Here is a 24,721-nt window from a genome sequence, read left to right as displayed (position 1 = left end):
GTACACATCACTGACAAACTGAAATGGTCCACCCACACAGACAGTGTGGTGAAGGCGCAACAGTGCCTCTTCAATCTCAGGAGGCTGAAGAAATTTGGCTTGGCCCCTAAGACCCTCTCAAACTTTTACAGATGCACAATTGAATTACATATTTTGCATTACTCATCTCATATGTATGTACTGTATTCTCTAATATTCTACTGTATCTTAGTCTATGACTCTGCTTGTCCAAATATGTATATAATCTTAATTCCATTCCTTTGCTTTAGATTTGTGTATTGTTGTGAAATTGTTAGATATTACTTGTTAGATATTACTGCACTGTTGGAGCTAGAAACACAAGTGTTTAACTACACCCGCAATAACATCTGCTAAACACGTGTATGTGACCAATAAAATTTGATATGAACGCTGACTGCGAGCCAGGCCTAATCGCCCGACATCAGTGCCCGACCTCACTAATGCTCTTGTGGCTGAATGGAAGCAAGTCCCCTCAGCAACGTTCCAACATCTAGTGGAAAGCCTTCCCAGAAGAGTGGAGGCTGTTACAGCAGTTAAGGGGGGACCAACTCCACATTAATGCCCATGGCTTTGGAATGAGATGTTCAATGAGCCGGTGTCCACATACTTTTGGTCATGTAGTGTATTTGGGACATGGGTTTTTCAGCGTCACATTTGAGGGCAGCACACACAGCATACATCTGAGGTTGACAGCTGGCCATTGTAGGTGGCAACTTCAACAACCATTCCTTGTTATTTATTTTACATTTACCCAAATTACATACACACAAAATGAGGAGGAAACTTTACACTTATGTGTGTGGCTGCTGCAGCTGCACACAATGGGGGAATTGTTTAGCTTGGGATCACTCATTATGGAGGCTTACCGTTCAGCAGAGGGCCAGTGTTTAACCTGGCAATGGGCTGGGAAACCCCAATGCTCTCGCTCTCTTTCTCACACATGGATACACACACACACACACACAGACACACTTTTTGGAATGACAGAGCCACAGAGCTGACGTGTGCACCATGTGCGCACAGATGCATTTACCCAGAACTGCGGTGTGTGTCTGTCTGTCTGCACCAGACCATCTGCTATAAACAGAAGTGTCGTCCCAAAGGCAACATCCCCCCCCCCCAACTCACTGACTCAAGCCTCCTCTCCCCTCACACTCTCTCACACAGGACGAGAATGTAGACACCTTACTCTGCAGTCGGCTAGACCCTGCTCCAGCCTGTCTCTCTCTTTCTCCCTCTCTCTCTCCGCCTCTCTACTCCCCACTCAAAGCCAACCAGGTCAGTGGACAGATGATAGCTAAGCCCACAGCCTCCTCTGACTGTCAGACAAATGCCAGGAAAGAACACTTTCACTCCTCCTCCAGCCGCTCTCCTCCTCCAGCCGCTCTCCTCCTCCAGCCTTACTGTTTATCTGTAACTCTACACTATCCTCTTCCTACTTCAACACATACTGCTGCTGCGGTCATCCCCCTCTTCAAAGGGGGAAACATTCTAGACACAAACTGTTAGACCTATATCTATCCTACCCTGCCTTTCTAAGGTCTTTCGAAAGCCAAGATAACAAACAGATCACCGACCATTTCGAATCCCACTGTACCTTCTCTGCTATGCAATCTGGTTTCTTAGCTGGTCATGGGTGCACCTCAGCCACGGTCAAGGTCCTAAATGATATCATAACCGCCATCGATAAAATACAATACTGTCTTCATCGACCTGGCCAAGGCTTTCGACTGTCAATCACCGCATTCTCATCGGCAGACTCAACAGCCTTGGTTTCTCAAATGACTGCCTCGCCTGGTTTACCAACTAATTCTCAGATAGAGTTCAGTGTGTCAAATCGGAGGTCCGGTTGACCGTACGTTTGTTTATCCCATGTGTTACTCTGTGTTTGTGTCACACTGCTTTGCTTTATCTTGGCCAGGTCACAGTTGTAGATGAGAACTTGATCTCAAATGGCCTACCTGGTTCAATAAAGGTCAAATAAAAATGAAATAAAAAATACTGCAGCTGGTGCAGCGCTTATGCTAGCTTCTTAGCTCCTTTAGCGACGAGCGCCTCTAAAATGACAAGAGTTTGAGACTGGGTCTAATATGAAATAAGCTATATGTATACCTTTTATTAGTATGGTATATTATTATACAGTGCCTTCGGAAAGTATTCAGACCCTTTGACTTTTTCCACATTTTGTTACGTTACAGCCTTACTCTAAATCGGATTATATTGTTTTTTTCCCTCATCAATCTACACACGATACCCCATAATGACTAAGCAAAAATAGGCTTTTAGACATTTTTGCAACTTCTTGGGTATGACTCTGCAAGCTTAGCACACCCGTATTCGGGGAGTTTCTCCCATTCTTCTCTAAAGATCCTCTCAAGCTCTGTCAGGTTGGATGGGGAGCGTTGCTGCACAGTAATTTTCAGGTCTCTCCAGAGATGTTCGATCGGGTTCAAGTCAGGCCTCTGGTTGGGCCACTCAAGGACATTCAGAGACTTATCCCAAAGCCACTCCTGTGTTGTCTTGGCTGTGTGCTTAGGGTTGTTTTCCTGTTGGAAGTTGAACCTTCACCCCAATCTGAGGTCCTAAGCTCTCTGGAGCAGGTGTTCATCAAGGTTCTCTCTGTACTTTGCTCCATTCATCTTTCCCTCGATCCTGACTAGTAGTCCCTGCCACTGAAAAACATCTCCACAGCATAATGCTACTACCACCATGCTTCACAGTACAGATGGTGCCAAGTCTCCTCCAGACGTGCCAATTGCCTTTCAGTTCAAATAGTTCAACATTGGTTTCATCAGACCAGAGAATCTTGTTTCTCATGGTCTGAGAGTCCTTTAGGTGCCTTTTTGCAAACTCCATGCAGGCTGTCATGTGCCTCTTACTGAGGAGAGTGGCTTCTGTCTGGCCACTCTACCATAAAGGCCTGACTGGTGGAGTGCTGCATAGATTTGCCCAATTATAGGCCACCCTATGGGATTCCCAATTACGGCCGTTTGTGATACAGCCTGGATTCAAACCCGGGTCTGTAGTGACGCCTCTAGCACCGAGATGCAGCACCTTAGACTGCTGCGCCACTTGGGAGCCTCCCTGACCAAGGCCCTTATCCCCCAACTCCCCCAATTAGGAAGAGCCTTGGTGGTTCCAATCTTATTCCATTTAAGAATGATGGAGGCCACTGTGTTCTTGGGGACCTTCAATGCTGCAGAAATGTTTTGGTACCCTTCCCTGGATCTGTGTCTTGACACAATCCTGTCTCGGAGCTCTACGGACAATTCCTTCGACCTTATGGCTTGGTGTTTGCTCTGACATGCACTGTCAACTGTGGGACCTTATATAGACAGGTGTATGTATGCCTTTCCAAATCAAGTCCAATCAATTCAATATACCACAGGAGGACTCAAATCAAGTTGTAGAAACATCTCAAGGATGATCAATGGAAACAGGATGTACCGAAGGTCAATTTCGAATCTCATATCAAAGGGTCTGAATGCTTGTGTAAAGGTATTGTTTTTTATTTTTTAACTTTGCACACATTTCTAAAAACCTGTTTTTGCTTTGTCATTATGGGGTATTGTGTGTAGATTTATGTGGGAACATACTAATTTAATCAATTTTAGAATAAGGCTGTAACATAAAATGTAGAAAAAGTGAAGGGGTCTGTATACTTTCCGAATTAACTGTAGGCCTGTATAATAATAAAGTCAAGAAACACTGTACAGTTGAAGTACCCTTCCCTTAGCAGTGTAACTAAAGTCATCAGGCACTTTCAAGGGGTACTTTCTAATTATGTGTCTAAGTAGGCTATACAGGTACCAACACATCCACCACGCTGATCCTCAACACAGGGGCCCCTCAGGGGTTCGTGCTCAGCCCCCTCCTGTACTCCCTGTTCACTCATGACTGCACGGCCAGGCTTGGCTCCAACACCATCATTAGATTTGCTGATGAGACAACAGCGGTTGATCTTCGACAATGAGACAGCCGATAGGGAGTTCAGAGACCTGGCCGTGTGGTACCAGGACAACAACCTCTCCCTCAACGTGATCAAGACTAAGGAGATGATTGTGGACCACAGGAAAAAGAGGACCGAGCACTCCCCCATTCTCATCGCCGGGGCAACAGTGGAGCAGGTTGAAAGCTTCAAGTTCCTTGGTGTCCATATCACCAACAAACGAACATGGTCCAAACACACCAAGACAGTTGTGAAGAAGGCACGACAAAACCTATTCCCCCTCAGGAGACTGAAAATATTTAGCATAGGTCCTGAGATCCTCAAAAGGTCCTCAAGGCACTACAGAGGGTAGTGCAAACGGCCCAGTACATCACTGGGGCCAAGCTTCCTACCATCCAGGACCTCTATACCAGGCGGTGTCAGGGGAAGGCCCTAGAAATTGTCAGACTCCAGCCACCCTAATCATAGACTGTTCTCTCTGCTACCACACGGCAAGCGGTACCGGAGCGTCAAGTCTAGGTCCAAGAGACAGCTCCTACCCTAAGCCATAAGACTCCTGAACATCTAGTCCAATGGCTACCGAGACTATTCACATTTCCCCCCCTTCCCCTCTCCACACCACTGCCACTCTGTTGTCATCTATGCATAGTCACTTTAATTAACTCGACCTACATGCACATACTACCTCAACTAACCGGTGTCCCCGCACATTTGTTCTGTACCAGCACCCCCCTGTATATATTGTTATTTTTTACTGCTCCTCTTTAATTACTTGTTACTTTTATCCCTTATTCATATTTTTTTTAACTGGACTGTCGGTTAGAGGCTTGTAAGTAAGCATTTCACTGTAAGGTTGTATTCAGTGCATGTGACTAATAAAATTTGATTTGATCTCCTATAAGCACATGTTATTGGGCCAAGGTAGACTATAACCATATGCCATATTAATAGAAGGTGTGCATAAAGCTGCCTATTTTCTCTGTTAGGTAGGCCCGGTCTGCAGTAGTGCACTATGTAGGGATTATGGTGCCATTTGACATGTCTGCTACTATGTGATTTATTGAAGAGGTCTATCTGATGCGCATTTAGTTTAATCAATCTGATATTAGCCATCAATCTTCTTTGTCTCACTCCTTCGCGGCTCAGTGGTCTCTAGCTGGAATCACAGTCCGTCTGTTCCCGACTGGTCCAGACTCTAGACATACACACACACCTCTGTTTCCCCTCACTATGAGGTAGTTAGGTCCCCTCTCTTTTCTCTTGCTCCAAATCAGTGGCAATGGGACTCTGCTGTTGAATAGTGAGAGCTCTCGGGCAAATGAGCAACTAGGCCCATTGGTTTTGTAAGAGTGTGGTCTGTAGACTCCCAAGAGTATGATTTATTCTACCACATGAGCAAAAGGTCCGTATGTATTTAAACACGTATATGCATTCAATACAATTAGGTGGGTTGATCTCTTAGGGGCTGGGATTAAACCAAATATTTCCTTCTATTAATTCATAAATCAGAGCAGAAACATGAAGGAGCGGGGCAGCAGCTATTTCCTACAGAGGCTGCTGTGTGGACCAGATTGTGCCGATCGATACATTAACATCCCCCACTTCCTATGAATAAATAGCTGACCGACCGCTCAGAAAGGACAGGAGATTTAAGGCTATCCTTTCCCTGCAGCGGTGGTGGATGACAAAACAAGAGAAGAGAAAAGGCAGACGGGAGGGGGGAGGACAGAGCGAAACCCATAAACCATTGTTGTCTGAAGAGGGCGAAAAAGAGAGGGATAGATATTGCCCTTACTTGCCCTTTCTACATACACCCCACACACAGACTCTCCTCTGAATAGAGGTGGGAAAATGCTGACCTGTCTCCACCAGGAAATTGCTGGATGTTTTTGAGGTTAAGTTGTGCAGTATTGGTTGGTTGGTTGGTTGGTATGAAGATGTGCTGTGTGAGAAATGGCCCGGAGCGTTCAGGACTCAGGGGGTTTGTAAAAGCCTTAGACTCCAGCTACGATCATCAATCTGTTTGACAGCCCCGAGGCAGAGTTTGCCCCCCCATAACGGCATAAGTGTATGCGGTTGAGCACCTTAGAATGGAATGTGTGTGTCGTAATACGTCTTTGCATCTGTGTGTTTCTTCCCGTTTGGTTGATACATCATTTGCCAAGTTTAAGCTGGGTGTGTTTGTGTCTTTGTGTATTCCTGCAAATCTTTATCTGTTTTGTGTGTGAATGAGCCTATATGCGAGTGTCCAGATTTTTATACCATTCCTGGCCGGTAAATAAATATTCTGTGACGACGAGTGTGAAGTGTGGTGCCTCGGCTGGTTTAGCTTCTCATGAGAAGGAACTGGTCTTTGAACTGAAGGCATTTGTCCCCACCAGACAATAATACACCCATAACACAATATGCTCACTCCGCCCACTCCCTCACTCAGACAAAGCAGAGGTAGCCCCATATACACTCGCCGGCCACTTAATTAGGTACATCTAGTACTGGGTCATTCTACAAGGTGTGGGAAACGTTCCACAGGAATGTTGGGCCATGCTGACGCGATGGCATCATGCAGTTGCTGCAGATTGGACGGCGGTACATTCAGCCCGTTCTATTTATATTTAGAAAGATACTCTTTGGTTGAGGTCTGGGGTCTGCACGGGACACTCAAGTAAACTGAACTCGCTGTCATGTGCCAGGCAATGGTTTTCCACTCCTCAATTGTCCAGTGTTGGTGATCGCGTGTATACTGGAGTTGCTTCTTCTTGTTTTTAGCTGATGGGAGTGGAACACGGTGTGGTCGCCTGCTGCAATAGCCCATCCGTGACAGGGACCGATGAGTTGTGCGTCCCGAGACGCACTCCGCCTGACTGTTGTACTGCGGCGTCTGTTTGTGGCCCCCCTGTTAGCATGCACGATTCTTGCCATTCTCCTGCGACCTCTCTCATCAACGAGCTGGTTTCGCCCACAAGACTGCCTCTGACTGAATGTTTTTGGTTTGTGACACCATTCTCGGTTAACCCTAGACACTGTCGTGCGTGTAAAGCCCAGGAGAGCAGCCATTTCTGAGATACTGGATCTGGCGTGCCTGGCACTCACAATCATACCACGCTCGGTCACTAGTTTTTCCCCATTCTAACGTTCAATCGAACAGTAACTGAATGCCTCTATGCCCGTCTGCCTGCTTTATATAACAAGCCACAGCCACGTGACACACTGACTGTAGGAGTGATCCATTTTCATTAAATGGGTGTGTACCTAATAAACTGGCCAATGATTGTATAGCAACACACACTGCACAGAAAATGTCATCTCCAATAGGACTTTCACTCCATTGATTGCAGTCGAGATCTAGCCTGCGTATTTCCCTGTAAGTAAGGCTGAGGACCGTGACAAAGGATTAAGTAAGGCTTGAAGATGAGATCAGAGATGATGTCACCCACCAATAGATCCCCGATCACATGGTCACCTATTCGGTCTCTTGTCAGTGGATGACGTATTAGTTTGCATCACCCCCATTATCAGCATGAGACGAAGGGCTTTCCAATACCAAATACCTCTCGGTTGTAGCTGTGGGACAAATGGGATAGTGTGTGAAGCGTTTCCTATTGTCTGTTATGAGACTTCAGCATCGTCCCTTTCCCTCTGATGTACAGTATGAGCCTCTGCTCCGACACCCCATTCCCAGTTTCCTTCCATTTCACTAAGACCCCTCCAGTGTTAATCACACTCTTCTCCCGGAGAACTATTGGGTGTGCAGGCTTTTGCTCTAGCCCAACTCTCTGTGTGTCTGCCTCTGTCTGTCTGTGTGTGTGCGCTCATTTCTGTGTGTATGAGAAAGAAATCCAGGAATGTGAGCTGGAATTGCATGGGCAGCAGAGGGAGGCCCTAGCTACATGAGTTACAGCCTGGGATGTTCACACACTTTTTTTACATTTCAACACGGCTGCTGTGTCCATGCTAAACTCCCCCCTACTCTACAGTGCACTTACCATCACTGCGAGACTTAATCTAATGGAGGCTACCATCTAGCGATGGTAAAAAATCAATAGTTACTGAGCCTTCAGAATGTATTCACACCCCTTGACTGAATTTTAAATGGATTCAATTTATATGTTTAGTCACTGGCCTACACACGATACCCCATAATATCAAAGTGGAATTGATTTTCAAAACTTTAACAAATTTCTAAAAATGTAAAAGCTGAAATGTCTCGAGTCAATAGCTATTCGACTCCTTTGTTATGGCAAGCCAAAATAAGTTCAGTGGTTAAAATCTGCTTAACAAGTCACATAAGTTGCATGGACTCTCTGTGTGCAGTAATAGTGTTTAACATGATTTTTTAATGACTACCTCTGAACCCCACACATACAATTATCTGTAAGATCCCTCAGTTGAGCATTGCATTTCAAACACAGATTCAACCACGAAGACCAGGGAAGTTTTCCAATGCCTCGCAAAGAAGGGCATCTATTGGTAGATGGGTTTAAAATCAAAAAGCAGACATTGAATATCCCTTTGAGCATGGTGAAGTTATAATTACACTTAGTAATTAAGTAATGGATAGTGTATCAATTCACCCAGTCACTACAAGATACAGGTGTCCTTCCTAACTCAGTTACCAGAGAGGAAGGAAATTGCTCAGGGATTTCAATATAAGGCCAGTAGTGACTTTAAAACAGTTTAATGGCTGTGATGTTGCGGTTCATCTGATGAAGGTGCACATGGGACTATTTATATAATGATTATGAATTTGGAGGGTATACATTTATTAAATATTAAAGCATTAGCCCTCTCACTAAAGTTGTCAGTCATAGAAAAGTTATACTTCAATCCAAACTGGTGTTGCAGCACACAGATTCCAGATTGCCTTTAGCCGATCGCTCATCATCTTCAACCATTAGTGAGTCGATGGCTTGAATAGTCTCGCTGGAAATGGAATACCATGGTAGATGCTGTGTTTTTGGTTGATCGCCATAAAGCTGAGTGACTCACTCATTCATGGCTTTGGATCAAAATAAATAAGTACCAACTAGATGTCGACCCATTAATCGGAATGGCTGATTAATTAGGGGTGATTTCAAGTTTTCATAACAATCACAAATAGGTATTTTGGGGCGCCGATTTGCCTATTATTATTTTTATTTATTTATTATTATTATTATTTTACACCTTACACTTTATTTAATCTTTAACTAGGCAGGTCAGTTAAGAACACGTTTTTATTTTCAATGACGGCCTAGGAACGGTGGGTTAACTGCCTTGTTCAGGGGCAGAACGACAGATTTTCACCTTGTCAGCTCGGGTGATTCAATCTTGCAACCTTACAGTTAACTAGTCCAACGCAATAACGACCTGCCTCTCTCTCGTTGCACTCCACAAGGAGACTGCCTGTTACGCGAATGCAGTAAGCCAAGGTAAGTTGCTAGCTAGCATTAAAATTATCTTATAAAAAACAATCAATCATAATCACTAGTTAACTACACATGGTTGATGATATTACTAGATATTATCTAGCATGTCCTGCGTTGCATATAATCTGACTGAGCATACAAGCATCTAAGTATCTAACTGAGCGGTGGTAGGCAGAAGCAGGCACGTAAACATTCATTCAAACTGCACTTTCAGGTGTTTTGCCAGCAGCTCTTCGTTGTGCGTCAAGCATTGCACTGTTTATGACTTCAAGCCTATCAACCTCCGAGATGAGGCTGGTGTAACCAAAGTGAAATGGCTAGCTAGTTAGTGGGCGCTAATAGCGTTTCAAACGTCCCTTGCTCTGAGCCTTCTAGTAGTTGTTCCCCTTGCTCTGCATGGGTAACGCTGCTTCGATGGTGGCTGTTGTCGTTGTGTTGCTGGTTCGAGCCCAGGGAGGAGCGAGGAGAGGGACGGAAGCTATACTGTTACACTGGCAATACTAAAGTGCCTATAAGAACATCCAATAGTCAAAGGTTAATGAAATACAAATGGTATAGAGGGAAATAGTCCTATAATTCCTATAATAACTACAACCTAAAACTTCTTACCTGGGAATATTGAAGACTCATGTTAAAAGGAACCACCAGCTTTCATATGTTCTCATGTTCTGAGCAAGGAATGTTAGCCTTAGCTTTCTTACATAGCACATATTGCACTTTTACTTTCTTCCCCAACACTTTGTTTTTGCATTATTTAAACCAAATTGAACATGTTTCATTATTTACTTGATGCTAAATTGATTTTATTGATGTATTATATTATGTTAAAATAAGTGTTCATTCAGTATTGTTGGAATTGTCATTATTACAAATAAATAAATTAAAAAATCGGCCGACTAATCGGTATTGGCCTTTTTTGTCCTCCAATAATCGGTATTGGCGTTGAAAAATCATAATCGGTCGACCTCTAGTACCAACCTGCTTTCTGATTAGTCTAGAAGTGAAGAAAATAAAATTGTAGTGATAATAAAAAGTCACGACTCTACAATTGATCGCTAGTTTTGGTCTCAAATAAGCACGGTCCGTGAAGAGCGTTTAACTAAAATAAGCGGCGAGTCAGGCGGAGAGCGACCTGTTTTAAATTATATCAGCAAAAAATATTCAGTTTTATTTAGAATGGCAAGCCAGACAAAATAAAAAGGGCCTATTGTCTCACCCCATGTTCAAGAATGGCCCTTTTCCCTTTATTGAGATTACAACCGCTCACTTTCGGTTATTTGAAAATGGTTCCAGTCTGAGAATGAGAATGGTAAATTACTGTAATTAATACACTAGTTCAATATTTGGGACACAAAAGAAACCATTGATCCACCCGTTTTGGGCTATTAGCAGGAAGAAAGACTTGCCAAGAAGGAGGGTAAAAGGGGAATTGTATCGTCAATTTCTCAAGCCAAAACGCCTGGATGACCTTCACCAGTTCATCTTTGCTTGTACTGTAGGCTTGGCAGAGTTACGGATGAATGTTTTCAGCTGATGCCAAACAAGTTTGATCGGGTTTAAATCCAGAGACCTACATGTAGAGATTTAAACAAACATTTTTAGATATAATGTAGGCCTACCGTAGGTGTTGTAGGTCTTTCATAAATTTATTTGTATCTAATCTTTTATATTACTCCATGAAGGTCTATTTACCCTGCTGGCGTCTTGACCCAGTTTATGCCCTCATTTGCAATGCAAACCCAGGCGGCAGTGTGTTTTGGTCCAAGCAGACCCTATTCCGGCTTACAGACAGTTTTCATCAAGCCAGCTTCTTTCTATGGTGCTTACCCATTCCAGGGTTAGGACTGTAACCACCATAGGACTTGAAAATGAGCCGGAGCTGAGAGGATCACCAAAAGTAAAGGTATTTGTATAGCTTATCAATGTGTAGGCATACTGTGCAATAAAATCGATAATTGTGTACTAAAAATGTGAATATGTTTTTGCAGAGCACACAAACATGCCGACAATCATCTGTGGAGATCAGTGTACAAAGGGTTGGACAGAAAATAAATATATATATTGGTCATGGCTCCCGAGTGGCGCAGAGGTCTAAGGCACTGCGTCTCCGTGCAAGAGGCATCACTGCAGTCCCTGGTTCGAAATCAGGCTGTATCACATCCGGCTGTGATTGGGAGTCCCATAGGACAGCGCACAATTGGCCCAGCGTCATCTGGGTTTTGCCAGTGTAGGCCGTCATTGTAAATAAGAATTTGTTCTTAACTGACTTGCCTAGTTAAATAAATATCTATGTATATGTCTTACAGGGCCTTTCCATAAGTCCGCTCAAGTTTCTTCAACGGTTTTCTGACTGTGATTAGAGCGATGTTGTGCTGTGATGCCAGAAGATTCCAGACTGCATTTGCCGACAGTGAATGTTCCTGAGTGGCCGAGTTAAAGTTTTGACTTAAATCTATGGCAAGACCTGAAAATGGTTGTCTAGCAATGATCAACAACCAATTTGACAGAGCTTGAAGAATTTTGAAAAGGATAATGGGCAAACATTGCACAATCCAGGTGTGGAAGGCTCTTAGAGACTTACCCAGCTGTAAACACTGCCAAAGGTGCTTTTGCAAAGTATTGATTCAGGGGTGTGAATACTTATGTAAATAAGATATGACTATTTCATGTTCAATACATTTGCACAGCAAAAACAAAACATGTTGATAAGGGATATTGTGTGTAGATGGGTGAGAAAATCTATCTATTTTATCCATTTTGAATTTGGGCTGTAACACCACAAAATGTGGAATAAGTGAAGGGGTATGAAGACTTTTTGAAGGCTCTGTACCTATGGGGATATTTTTTTTGATAATATTTTTTGCACTAGTTGGCTGTACCTGCACAAACGGCAGTATTTTTTCCTTCATAGCTTGTTTTCCATCGTCTTTTTAAAAGGGTAGCCAATTTGTTTTCAGCACATTTCCATGACTGTTCAAAACTTGCTTTCACATGGCTCTTTTTTGTCCCTCTGTAGCAGATATATATATATATATATATTATTGAGCAATATGTTTGGACAATGGAATCGCAAAATCTCAGTATTGAATCGCAATATATAGAATTGTGAGAATTACAATATGTATTGCAATTCTCACGATTCTATATATTGTCACTGGCAATTCCCAACCTACTACCTTCCCCACACTGCACAGTACATGTACCTTAGCATTGCTTCTAGTCTTAAGTCCCCTTTCGTCTTCAATTTTCTTTCCATCAGAACTCTACCTCTCCCTCTGCTCTGCCTAGGGGGCCTCCGGCAGTGAAAGCCTGGAACGTGGGAAATCCAAACTGCTGAGTTGGCTTTGGGGGTGAAAGGGTTCATTCTGGGAGTGCTCCAACAATGACTTTACCGCTGAAGACTCCCTGAATTACACTTTTGCCTCTTTTTTTCCTGCCTCTTGTAGGGAAGAAAAGGCTTGTTTTGGTTCATGGAACTAGCTTTTATTGTTTCTTGTATTATCCTGACTATCAAATGTCTAACGTTCTGTACATTTCAATAGTAGCCTGGCTGGGCTCCAGAGAGAGATTGAATCATCGCAAAAGCTACACTAGAAATGAAACCATAGTTTAAGTTTAGCAGTTTGTGTTGTTCGACCAACAACATGATGCTGTAGTTAGCGTTGCACTGTGTGACTACTTGGAAACACTAGAAATGGGGCTATGCAATAAAGTCGGCATAGCAGCATGTTGCTGAAGAGTTCCCTGAATTACAGGGCCATGGCACCATATTGACAAGAGATGCAAGTACATTTTTAGCCCCAGTGAGTGCTTGCCTGCCTGACCGCCTGCCCTGTCATGTAAGCTACTCTTAGTGATGTCACAACAGCAGAGACAGCTCTACTGTTTGTGTACAGTAGTAGTGTGTACGGTAAGTCAACTGTTATCAGTCTTGGTTTCATAAGGGGATTTGCATTTTGGCATAATACCCCCGATCCTTAATCTCATCCAGTGTTTTAAATCCAGTCAAAAGAAAACTTCAGTTCTTACTAGCCTCAGTAAACTACAGTAGCGTTCTTCCCAGTTGGTCATAATGAATGCATCTTTCAATGTTTCTCTGTTTGTTTTGAAGCACTGCGGTGTTGCCCTACAGGCGAACAGCACTTGAAAACCTCTGCAGCCTGATAAAAATGCCAGTGTTTGAAGTGTCTGTGTGGGAGGGCCAATCCAAACACATCTACCTCCGCAGTCCCCCACTTCTCTTTAGCAAACAAGAAAAATATAATCTGCTTATGCTGTACTTCTTCCCTGTAGCAGAATTATTTGAAACTCCTGCATTTGTTGCAGTGCAATCATGGCATCAGTTTCTGTTCGTACTTGGTACAGTGTGTTTTTGAGAAAGACAAAAATCCCATTTATCCCTGACCTATATCTAGGCTTACTATGGCATACATGTCAAATTATTCATTTGAGACATATAGATGGTTACGTTGGTGAATCATACAAACCTGCCATGAAAAAGTTGAACGAACTAGGTCACCTTTGGCTTATGATATGATTATATTTATAGCTGCCTGTTGTGGCTGATGAGAAATTCAGATCTAGTAGTCCCTGACATGCCACCCAACTTAAGTGACATCTGACTAATTGATGTCAGAGGGACATATGGTGGGGACTATTGACCAAGTTTGGATTGTTGACAAAGTTTTTTGACAATGTTGTGACTGTTGTAGACACAATTTGGATTATTGACAAATGGAAAACTATTGGCTGAGGATGACTTAACATAGGCTATAAATCATTACCAACCTCATCCGTTTGGAAACATTAAACAACTGAAATGAAAACCGTAGTGGATTATGTCTGATGACAGAGGAGAGGTCAGCAATGAGATTTGGTCATCCAAGTTTTTTCCTCTGCTTGATTCCAGGATTTCCCCCCATGTGGACTCTTTCCAGCTCTGTGGGGGTTTTCAGTAGTACTACGGGCCATGTATGTCCCAGTGTGTGAGATTTTCAATAGTACTACGGGCTATGTATGTCCCAGTGTGTGAGATTTTCAGTAGTACTACGGGCTATGTATGTCCCAGTGTGTGAGATTTTCAGTAGTACTATGGGCTATGTATGTCCCAGTGTGTGAGATTTTCAGTAGTACTACGGGCTATGTATGTCCCAGTGTGTGAGATTTTCAGTAGTACTACGGGCTATGTATGTCCCTGTGTTTGAGATTTTCAGTAGTACTGTGGGCTATGTATGTCCCAGTGTGTGAGATTTTCAGTAGTACTACGGGCTATGTATGTCCCAGTGTGTGAGATTTTCAGTAGTACTACGGGCTATGTATGTCCCTGTGTGTGAGATTTTCAGTAGTACTGTGGGCTATGTATGTCCCTGTGTGTGAGATTTTCCAAGCTTGTCTCCTGAGTTATTGTGGCAGCGATATAGCCTACATCAGGGGTAGGCAACTAGATTCAGCCGCGGGTCGTTTTTGGTCATAGGGGCCGGAACATAGGCTAATTATAATAATTTGTACACTGCAAATTGATCACAACTTATCCCAAAAAGAGATTCTATTTGAAAAAAACTGTTTCATATCTTGATTACATTGAGACACGATCACGTCTCCTTTTTTTTAATTAGTGGGAATATGGAACAGATTTAAATTAAACACATTTGTGGGTGAATTCCTCGTTATTTTTGTATTTTTGGACCCAAAACTAAAATCCCCAAAACTAAACAAATATTTTGGGTAGGGATGCAAATTTCGGTCAATTTTGCTGCCGACTAACTGACCCTCATTTAACTGGTCAACAAAGTTACATTTTTCCCGAACAGTAAAATGACGTGACCAACAGAAAATACTATCATATCTGTTATGTTTCCGCCCTAACAAGGCGAGTCGTCCCAAGGCGGGAAGGCAGGAGACAAGTTTAGGTCCCAGTATAAGCCCATAGAAATGCATTCGACTTATTTTGGACTTATTTTGACAGGAGTGAAACCTCTCGCTTAGTTTATTCGTCTCTGATACTATGCACGCCTACAAGGACCGGACATGTTTCGTTAAGCGCCAATCGATTTACAGTCAAAAGGCTATAACCTATTGAACATGCCTATTGAACATGAATGAAATGCTGGTTAATGGTACGAGAAAGTCTTTATAAAATAATTCCATCCACGTTTCAATAGATGGATTTTGGCAAGGCTACTTTGAAGCAAGTTAAGACATGCCTCGTTATTTGAAGCGAAGTAAAACATTCAGGTTTCCAAAAGTTATACTGCCTCAAGCTCACATTGCAAAGTGGTGGGTGACGCGCTGGTAGTCAACGGTAGGCAGGCTATAGCCCATGCAGCGGAATAGCGAATGGGAGTTGCGCTTTACGCGTTGAGATTGAGAAATACAAAATATCTAATTTTTGATCATTGCCACAAGTTTTTAACACGCGATTGCATTTAGAATTGTTATCAATGACTGGGCTTACAAAAGCAGGGTTCACTCCAGTAGCCTACAGGCTTTTTGAGGAGCTGCTTTCACTCTGTCTGACTGGTGGTAGGCTATTCCGCTCCTCCAACCATGCTCTGTATGCTGTGCGCATGTGATAAATAAAATGCATTACGACTAACGAAAATACACACACACACACCAATTAAATATTACAAAACTATACAAATGACCTATTGACCGATAAGCATGACCGGTCAAATGTATTTTCAGCTACTTTTTAAGTAAATACATGCAGTCAAATTGTGCAATAAGTTAGGAGACAAAGAAGACATATGGTGTTTGTTTACAAGCACCCAACAACAAAACCAGAGTTTTGTGAGTAAATCACTGTTGTGCCAAGGTGATTTAGTTACAAAATGGAATTAACAACTAAATGTTTTCAAACTAGATATATTAACTATTAAGAGAGCACATTTTAGACAGTTAAATGCTTTGCAGTTGTGCATTTTGGTTTGCTAAATTAGTAGCTACTTAGCTATCTAGTTACGTGGTTAGGTTCTTAGAAAATCAAGTTTCGCTTGATAAAAGCATAGAATCCCCTCCTGGATCAAGAGCCTTGCTGTATAATATTTTTGTGTGTACAGAAAACTGTGAGTAACATCTGAGTTACTTATATAACTTTATGAGCTGGGATTTGTCTTGCAAATAGTTTAGGTTAGAGACTATAAAATGTTTGCCATATGCTCGTTAGCATTCTAAGGCTCAGTGGAGATTGAAAATAGCACCCTTTAGGTTCAGTTCCGGTATTACTGAATATCCCAGTATGGCACACGGTCGTTATGACAATCTGTATACTTCCCAAGCTTATTTTGAACTAGTATTTTCCTCAGCTTGTGTCCAAAAGAACACATTTTTTAATGGCTTCAATCATGTGCTCTGATGATTTTTAAGATGGGATTTAGGTGGTTTTCATGTAGTAAACCTGAAATGTAACATTCTGACAGAGTCTGCCTCAACTACCTAGCTATTAGATATTTCTCTAACATCGGCAGGCATACAGTGCATTTGGGAAGTATTCAGACCCCTGGACTTTTTCCATATTTTATGTTACAACCAGTTTCTAAAATTACATTAATGTTTTTCTACACACAATACCCCATAATGACAAAGCGAAAACTTTTTTTTTCTTTATAAATAAAAAACATACCTTATTTACATAAGTATTCAGACCCTTTGCTATGAAATTCGAAATTGAGCTCAGGTACATCCTGTTTTCATTGATCATCCTTGAGATGTTTCAACAACTTGATTGTAGTCCACCTATGGTCAATTCAATTGATTGGACATGATTTGGAAAGGCACACAACTGTCTATTTAAGGTCCCACAGTTGATAGTGCATGTCAGAGCAAAAAGCAAGTGGCCTCCATCATTCTTAATGGAAGAAGTTTGGAACCACCAAGACTCTTCCTAGAGCTTGCCACCCGGCCGGCCAAACTGAGCAATCGGGGTACAAGTGCCTTGGTCAGGGAGGTGACCAAGATCACGATGGTCACTCTGACAGATCTCCAGATCTCCTCTGTGGAGATGGGAGAAACTTCCAGAAGGACAACAATCTCTGCAGCACTCCACCAAATCAGGCTTTTATGTTGGAGTGGCCAGACGGAAGCCACTACTCAGTAAAAGGCACATGACAGCCCTCTTGGTGTTTGCCAAAAGGCACCAAAAGACTCTGACCACGAGAAACACAATTCTCTGGTCTGATGAAACCAAGACTGAACTCTTGGGCCTGAATGCCAAGCGTCACGTCTGGAGGAAACGCAGCACCATCCCTATGGTGGAGCATGGTGGTGGCAGCATTATGAAAACCTGCTCCAGAGCGCTCAGTACCTCAGAATGGGGCGAAGGTTCACCTTCCAACAGGACAATGACCCTGAGCACACAGCCAAGGCAGCACGGGAGTGGCTTTGGGACATGTCTCTGAATGTCCTTGAGTGGTCCAGCCAGAGCCCGGACTTGAACCCAATCGATCGAACATCTCTGGAGACACCTGAAAATAGCTGTCCAGCGACACTCCCCATCCAACCTGATAGAACTTGAGATCTTCCGAGAAGAATGGGAGAAACTCCTCAAATACAGGTGTGCCAAGCTTGTAGCGTCATACCTAAGAAGACTCAGGCTATAATCACTGCCAAAGGTGCTTCAACAAAGTACTGAGTAAAGGGTCTGAATACTTATGGGGTATCGTGTGTAGATTGATGGGGGAAAAAAAAAATAATGCTGTAACGTAACAAAATGTGAAAAAAGTGAAGGGGTCGGAATACTTTCCGCATGCATTGTACAGCCAGATCTCCCCTGACAAAATCTGCAAATATGTAGCCTAGCACACAGTACACACAAGCACTTTCCCAGTCAAGTCTCAATGTGTTTTAGCAGTAAAGCAGACACGGGAGGAATTGCTCATTGGGGCAGATCCAGCGGGCCAGTGCACTTGGCTCGTCCTGATGTTATGACCATGTGGCGGTCTGCTCCCCTTCTCTCAGGCTACATCCCAAATGGCTCCCTATTCCCTACATAGTGCACCATTTTTTTTATCAGAGCCCTATGTGCCCTGGTCAAAGGTAGTGCACTATGTAGGGAATAAGGTGTAATTTGGGACGCAGTCTATGACTTGACTGTCCTCACGGAAAACTGCTTCTAATGGCCATCAGATGGGATGGCACTCACAATGTCATCCCTGCTTCTGTTGCAACCATAGATCATTTATTTTAGTGCAACCATAGAAATATAATTTATAGAATGGACATATCCCCTCATACCTTGGCATTTTTGGCTGGTGTATCCTTTTTTAAGGAATTATTTTAGTTCTATAGCTACAACCCCTGGTAACCGATGGGTCAAGGCGCAAATGAAGCCACTATAAATCCTTGTTTTACATGAGTACAAGACAAAAGCCTCAGCTGGGGTCAATGGAATTATGCTTCTTGGCCTCTATGTGCAACAATGTCACCATAACCATAATTTATAGCAGTAGACTATTCTGTGAAATTACATTAATTGAAAGTAAAACTGAGCTGAAAATTGTTGTGAAATGTAAATAGACATTGATGCTCAAGTGTGGAGATTGCCTAATTCTAGAAAGGAAAGAAATACAGAGAGTGAGGCCACATGCTGGAGAAAATAACTGCTCTCCTGCAAAGGCAACCCCTTTCCCACCTCCTCTACACACCCCTCCCCTCTGTTCCTTTTGGCTCCCTCCAGCCCTCTCGCTTTGTCCTGGGGACTGTACCAATGAAAGGAGGGGGTGAGTGAGGGAAAGAGGAGAGAGCGAAAGCATGTGATGGAGAGACGGACAGAGCGGGTGTGCAGTGCAGGAAAGAAAAGCACTTTTTCATCAGCTACTTCTTCTCCTTGTGAAATTGAACGTAATTTATGCCCTGTTGAACCAGAGCTAACTAAGACATGAAGTAGGACAAAGAGGGGGAGAGTGAGAAAGTGGGAGAGAAAGGAGCCCAGAGAGCATCACAAGGTTGAGAGATGTGGAGAACAAAACGGAATGGATGAAAACCACACAGGTCCCGACGTGGAATCTTCCAAACCCAACAAACAAGTGCTCTACTGCTGCCGGTGCTACCGCTGCCGCCCTCTTCTCGCTCTCTCAGGGAGGAGTTGCACTCCACACGCACAAACCGAGAGGGAGTGTGTGTATGTGTGTGAGCTCGTAAGGAGACGGGGCTGACATCTGTGTCCTGCAGAGTGGATTTGTATCAGACGCGAGAGGAACAGAGGCTGGTGGGACGGGGGAACCTGCCACTTTGACACACGCGCGTTGAGAGATGGATTCTGCAGGCTTCAGGGTGTGTGTTAAGTAGGGGGGCTGTCTTTCTACGTTGAACCCCTGAGAGGCATCGTGAGGGGAAGCCAAACGAAAGGCTGGACGGTGAAAGCAGTGGCAACAGGACTCTTTTGCTGTGAGTACTGAATGAGAGCACCGCTCTTCCTCTTTATCGCCTCTTGTTCTTCTTTTCAATTTTTCCTTTTCTCTGTGTTAGGAGACTGGCACCTTGACTGTACTAGATAGCTAGAAGGCAGCAATAGCTGTTTGCGTGCACATGTGTGTAATATATATATATATATATATACACATACACACACATTCTCTCTGGAGCAAGGCCACCGTGAATGGAATCTTCTGTCACTGTGGTGGATTTATGTCAATGTGCAAGACAGTATTTCACCGCCAGTGCAATAGCAGAGGCATATGCACTGGCTGGGAGTTGGAATTACAAACTTCTTTCTTTTTACGGAGCGGCACAAATGTGTGTGTACGTGTGGCTCAGCAGCAGGGATCCCAGCTGAACAATAGACTGGTGGCTCTGTCACTCCCGGTTCATTGAACTGTCATTGAGCGCCACCGGTAATGAATTAATTTGTGTGTGTGTGTGTGTGACTGTGTGCACATGCATTTGTACATGTAGCCTTCTTTTTCCGTGTGTGCATAACATTGTGTTTGTGTGCGTACTATGTGAATGACAGCTTGAGTGTGTGCGTATCACCATCCAACACTCACCCTGTCTCTGTTCAGAAGCAGTCCAAACTCTTAAGGGGTCGATCTGCAGTTACTACATTCATTTTTGGACTTAAAAATGAGTAATATGTACCCATTTGATTCTTCAATATAACTTATAAATGCCTCATGAGCTTAGTTCAACTGTCATACACCAAAATACAAGCTTGTTTTAGTAAATGTCAACAAACACTATAGCCTTAAAACTTTCACTAATCATCATAGCTCTGTCTATGAATTTGAGTGGTTAAAGATGCCGTGGTACTGGATGGCTGCCGTTATGCAGTTTATTTTCTCAAAATGTATCTGCTATCATTTCTTACAACTGACAAAACATTTTGAACATCAGATCGGCACATACTTACCTCAATTATGGCTTCAACTTCGACTCGTCTGCCCTGGGCTCTTTCTGTCCTTCCGGACCAATTTCCTGGCTACCCAAGAGGAAACAGCAATGTTAGACTCAAGAGAGGGTGGATCCTGGCGAGATTAAGGTGAAGGGAGAACCAGCCACCTGTTGATGATGATGATAAAAAGATGGATGACTTCTGATCACGGATTTCCTACCAACGGGACTCTCGTCATAGACCACTGGTATTTTACCCACAAGCAAGCATACAAGGCCGTCCCTTGTCCGCCAATCGTCAGATCATAACTCCGTACTCCTGCTTCCTGTTTTCAAGCAGAAGCTCAGACAGGAGTTACCCATATTACACAGGCTCCGATGCCCCGCCGCATGTGGCAGGGGCTACAGTTCATTATGGATTACAAAGGAAGACCCAGCCGTGATCTGCCCAACGATGTTCTCAGAGCATGCGCAGAACAGCTGGCAGGTATATTCATTGTAATTTTGGACGTCTCCTCATCCCAGGCTGTAACTGCCACATGTTTGAAGACGATCACCATCATTCCTGTTCATTAAAACTCTAAGGCTTCATGCCACTGACTACCTTCCTGTAGCTCTCACATCTGTAATCATGAAGTGCTTTGAGAGGCTGGTTATGGCACACATCAACTCAATCATCCCAGACACCCTGGACCCACTCCAATTAGCATACAGCCCCAACAGAAAACACAATCTCAATTTGACTCCACACTGCCTTCACCCGCTATATACGAGGAACACCTATGTGAGAATGCTGTTCATTGACTACAGCTCAGTGTTCAACACCATTGTCCCCTCCAAGCTTAAGACCCTGGGACTGAACACCTCCCTCTGCAACTGGATCCTGGACATCCTGACTTGTCGACCCCAGATGGTGTGAGGGTAGGCAACATCAACTCCCATGCTGACTACAGCACTCCCATGCTGACTACAGGAAATGGGGGAGTCGACAGGGCTGCAGTGATAGGGCTGCAGTGGAGCAGGTCGATAGCTTCAAGTTCCTCTGTGTCCAAGTGACTAAGAATTTTAAATGGTCCACACACGCACACCGTCATGAAGAAGGTGCGACAGTGCCTCTTCCCCCTCAAGAGGTTCAAAAGGTTCTACAGCTGTACCATTGTGAGCATATTTATTGGCTGTATCACTGCTTGATATGGCAATAACACCGCCTTCGATCGGATGGCGCTACAGAGGGGGGTGCGGACAGTCCAGTACATCACTGGGGCTGAGGTCCCTGCCGTCCAGAACCTCTATCAGGCGGTGTGGAAGGAAGGCCAGAAAAATCGTTAGTCTCCAACCACCCGAGAGCCATAGACTGTTTTCTTTGCTTCCGAACGGCATACGGGACCAATGCATCAAGTCTGACAGCAACAGGCTCCTGAACAGCTTCTATCCCTGTACCATAAAACTGCTAAATAGCTAACAAAATGGTTACATGGACTATCTGAGTTGACCTTTGTATTTTATTCTTATTGTTGCACTGACTCTATGCACACCCACAGTGCCCTACACACTATGTACACTAATACTCCAACACACACACAAACACTCCATTTGCTCACACAAATAATATGCACATACATTTATACTGCCTTTACACACTCACATACAATCATCATATACGCTGCTGCTACTCTTATAATATCCTGATGCCTAGTCACCTTACCCCAAAACATATCTACCACTATCTTTCCAGTATTCCTGCACATTGTAACTATGGTACTGGAAATTACCCTGTATATAGTATGCTTACTTACTGTTGTGTTCTTATTTATATATATTGTGTGTTTTTGTTTTACGTTATTTTTGTATTACATTGTTATTGATTACTGCGTTGTTGGGGTTAGAGCTGCTAGAAAGGCATTTCACTGTACTTGTGCATGTGACCTTATAACTTGAAACTTTCTTCAGCTTTTTACCAAAACAGGTGCGGGGAGTACTTTATTGTGTCAACTGCTGATTTCCGCTTTAACACCCTACTGCCGTAATAGGGAAAGTATTTTTCGCTCGACACAAATGTTGGCCTCTTTGGGATTGCATGAGGCGTTTGTTTTCATTGCCCCTGCCCTGCGCTGAGAAAAGCCCTGCTGTTGGTATATAGGACTAGTTGTTCCCCTGCTCCGAGCGCAGGCTCTCTCTCGCTCTGTCTCGCTGTCTCGCTCTCTCGTGTCCCTTAACATTGTTTGTTCAGCACACTTTCTAAGCGCTTAAAGAACAAACTCCTTTCTCCTCAAAGTTCTCTGTCTGTGTAACTATTTCAGCAAACATAACACTGAAGATGAAATAGAGAAGAGGGTATGGGGAGTGGTAGCTAACAAAAGTGAAAACACAGAATAGAAGAAGAGAGGGGGAGGAAGCGAAAAAGTTGTCGCTGCAAACAGTAGGCAATGCCAAGCCATCTAGAGTTACAATGGCATTTAAACCAAGCCTGCTATTTTGCGTTCCACACGTAGCCTTGCATACTTTTTGTAACACAGTAAACCCGCTGGCTCAAAAGATGGAGATGAGATGTTTAAATAGCAGGTGAAAATGACAGGATGCTACTTCTCTAGTTCAACAATTCCAAGCACTCGAAGACTTCGAGGCTAATGCCAAGAACACCACCAAGGACACCAATTAAGCTTTTCAAAATGAGGCCCTAGATGTGTTTGGAGCATGGTACTGTTGATTTCTGCCATTTTTCAAGGACAACTCCATCCATGCACTCTGAAATGGACCGTTTGACAGAGGCATGTTATTTTCCTATGATTAGAGTCCCTTGCTAGTGTGTCTAACTTAGAGGACTTTCATTTAAGTGTCTGTCTGAAGTGCAGAACGGTGGCTAACAGTGTTGACAGGCTAACAGTGTTGACAGGCTAACAGTGTTGACAGGCTAACAGTGTTGACAGGTGCATATTACCTGGTCACACACACAGCATATGTTTTACTATCCTTGTGGGGACCTGAAATTGATTTCCATTCAAAATCCTATTTTCCCTAAACTTTAACCTGAACTCCTAACCCCAAACTGAACCCCTAGTCCTAATTCTAAACCTAGAGCAATTTTTTAAAACCTTAATTTAACTAGTCAAGTCATTTCAGAACAAATTCTTATTTTACAATGACGGCCAAACCCTCTCCGAACCCGGATGATGCTGGGCCAATTGTGCGCCACCCTATGGGACTCCCGATCATGGCCGGCTGTGAAACAGCCCGGGATCAAACCAGGGTCTGTAGTGACGCCTCTAGCACTGCGAAGCAGTGCCTTAGACCGCTGCGCCACTCGGGAGTCCTGGGAGAAGTTCTTGTTTTAATATCCTTGTGGGGACTTGGGGATTTCTGGTACCCACGAGGATAGGAGCGGCATGTAGCCTAGCGGTTAGAGTGTTGTAGTAGTATGGTGAGTACCTGAGCAAGACATTTAACCCTCATTTCTTCCAGGGGCGCTGTACTACTAGGACCCAGTAAAACAACACATTTCACTGCACCTATCTGGTGTATGTGACTAAACATGTTCTTGTTTTTTAAAATCAATTTTAGTAATACAATACAAAAGTACTGCTATCACCATACTACTACTATGGTACGGTACTGCTATCACCAAACTACTACTATGGTATGGTACTGCTATCACCATACTACTACTATGGTATGGTACTGCTATCACCATACTACTACTATGGTATGGTACTGCTATCACCGTACTACTACTATGGTACTGCTATCACCATACTACTACTATGGTATGGTACTGCTATCACCATACTACTACTATGGTATGGTACTGCTATCACCATACTACTACTATGGTACGGTACTGCTATCACCAAACTACTACTATGGTATGGTACTGCTATCACCATACTACTACTATGGTATGGTACTGCTATCACCATACTACTACTATGGTATGGTACTGCTATCACCATACTACTACTATGGTATGGTACTGCTATCACCATACTACTAATATGGTATGGTACTGCTATCACCGTACTAC

At 43.4% G+C, this 24,721-nt stretch overlaps 1 protein-coding gene across 3 annotated transcripts in view; it reads left to right on the top strand.

Moving 5' to 3' along the window:
* The window catches only part of LOC139423207 (Rho GTPase activating protein 32b), a 210,845-nt gene that overhangs the window by 119,346 nt on the left and 66,778 nt on the right, over nt 1–24,721 (top strand). The window contains exon 1 of one of the 3 annotated variants that reach the window (XM_071174951.1): nt 19,152–19,761. The exons of the other annotated variants lie outside the window; for them this stretch is intronic. The gene's annotated coding sequence lies outside the window, so the exon portion shown is untranslated. Of the gene's footprint in view, nt 1–19,151; nt 19,762–24,721 lie in introns of those variants that run through there. 3 annotated transcript variants of the gene reach the window in all.

Source organism: Oncorhynchus clarkii, chromosome 12 (genome assembly GCF_045791955.1).
Source record: "Oncorhynchus clarkii lewisi isolate Uvic-CL-2024 chromosome 12, UVic_Ocla_1.0, whole genome shotgun sequence".
NCBI lineage: Eukaryota > Metazoa > Chordata > Actinopteri > Salmoniformes > Salmonidae > Oncorhynchus > Oncorhynchus clarkii.
The sequence above is the reverse complement of the archived record's forward strand: the minus strand, read 5'-3'. Positions and strand labels throughout refer to the sequence as shown.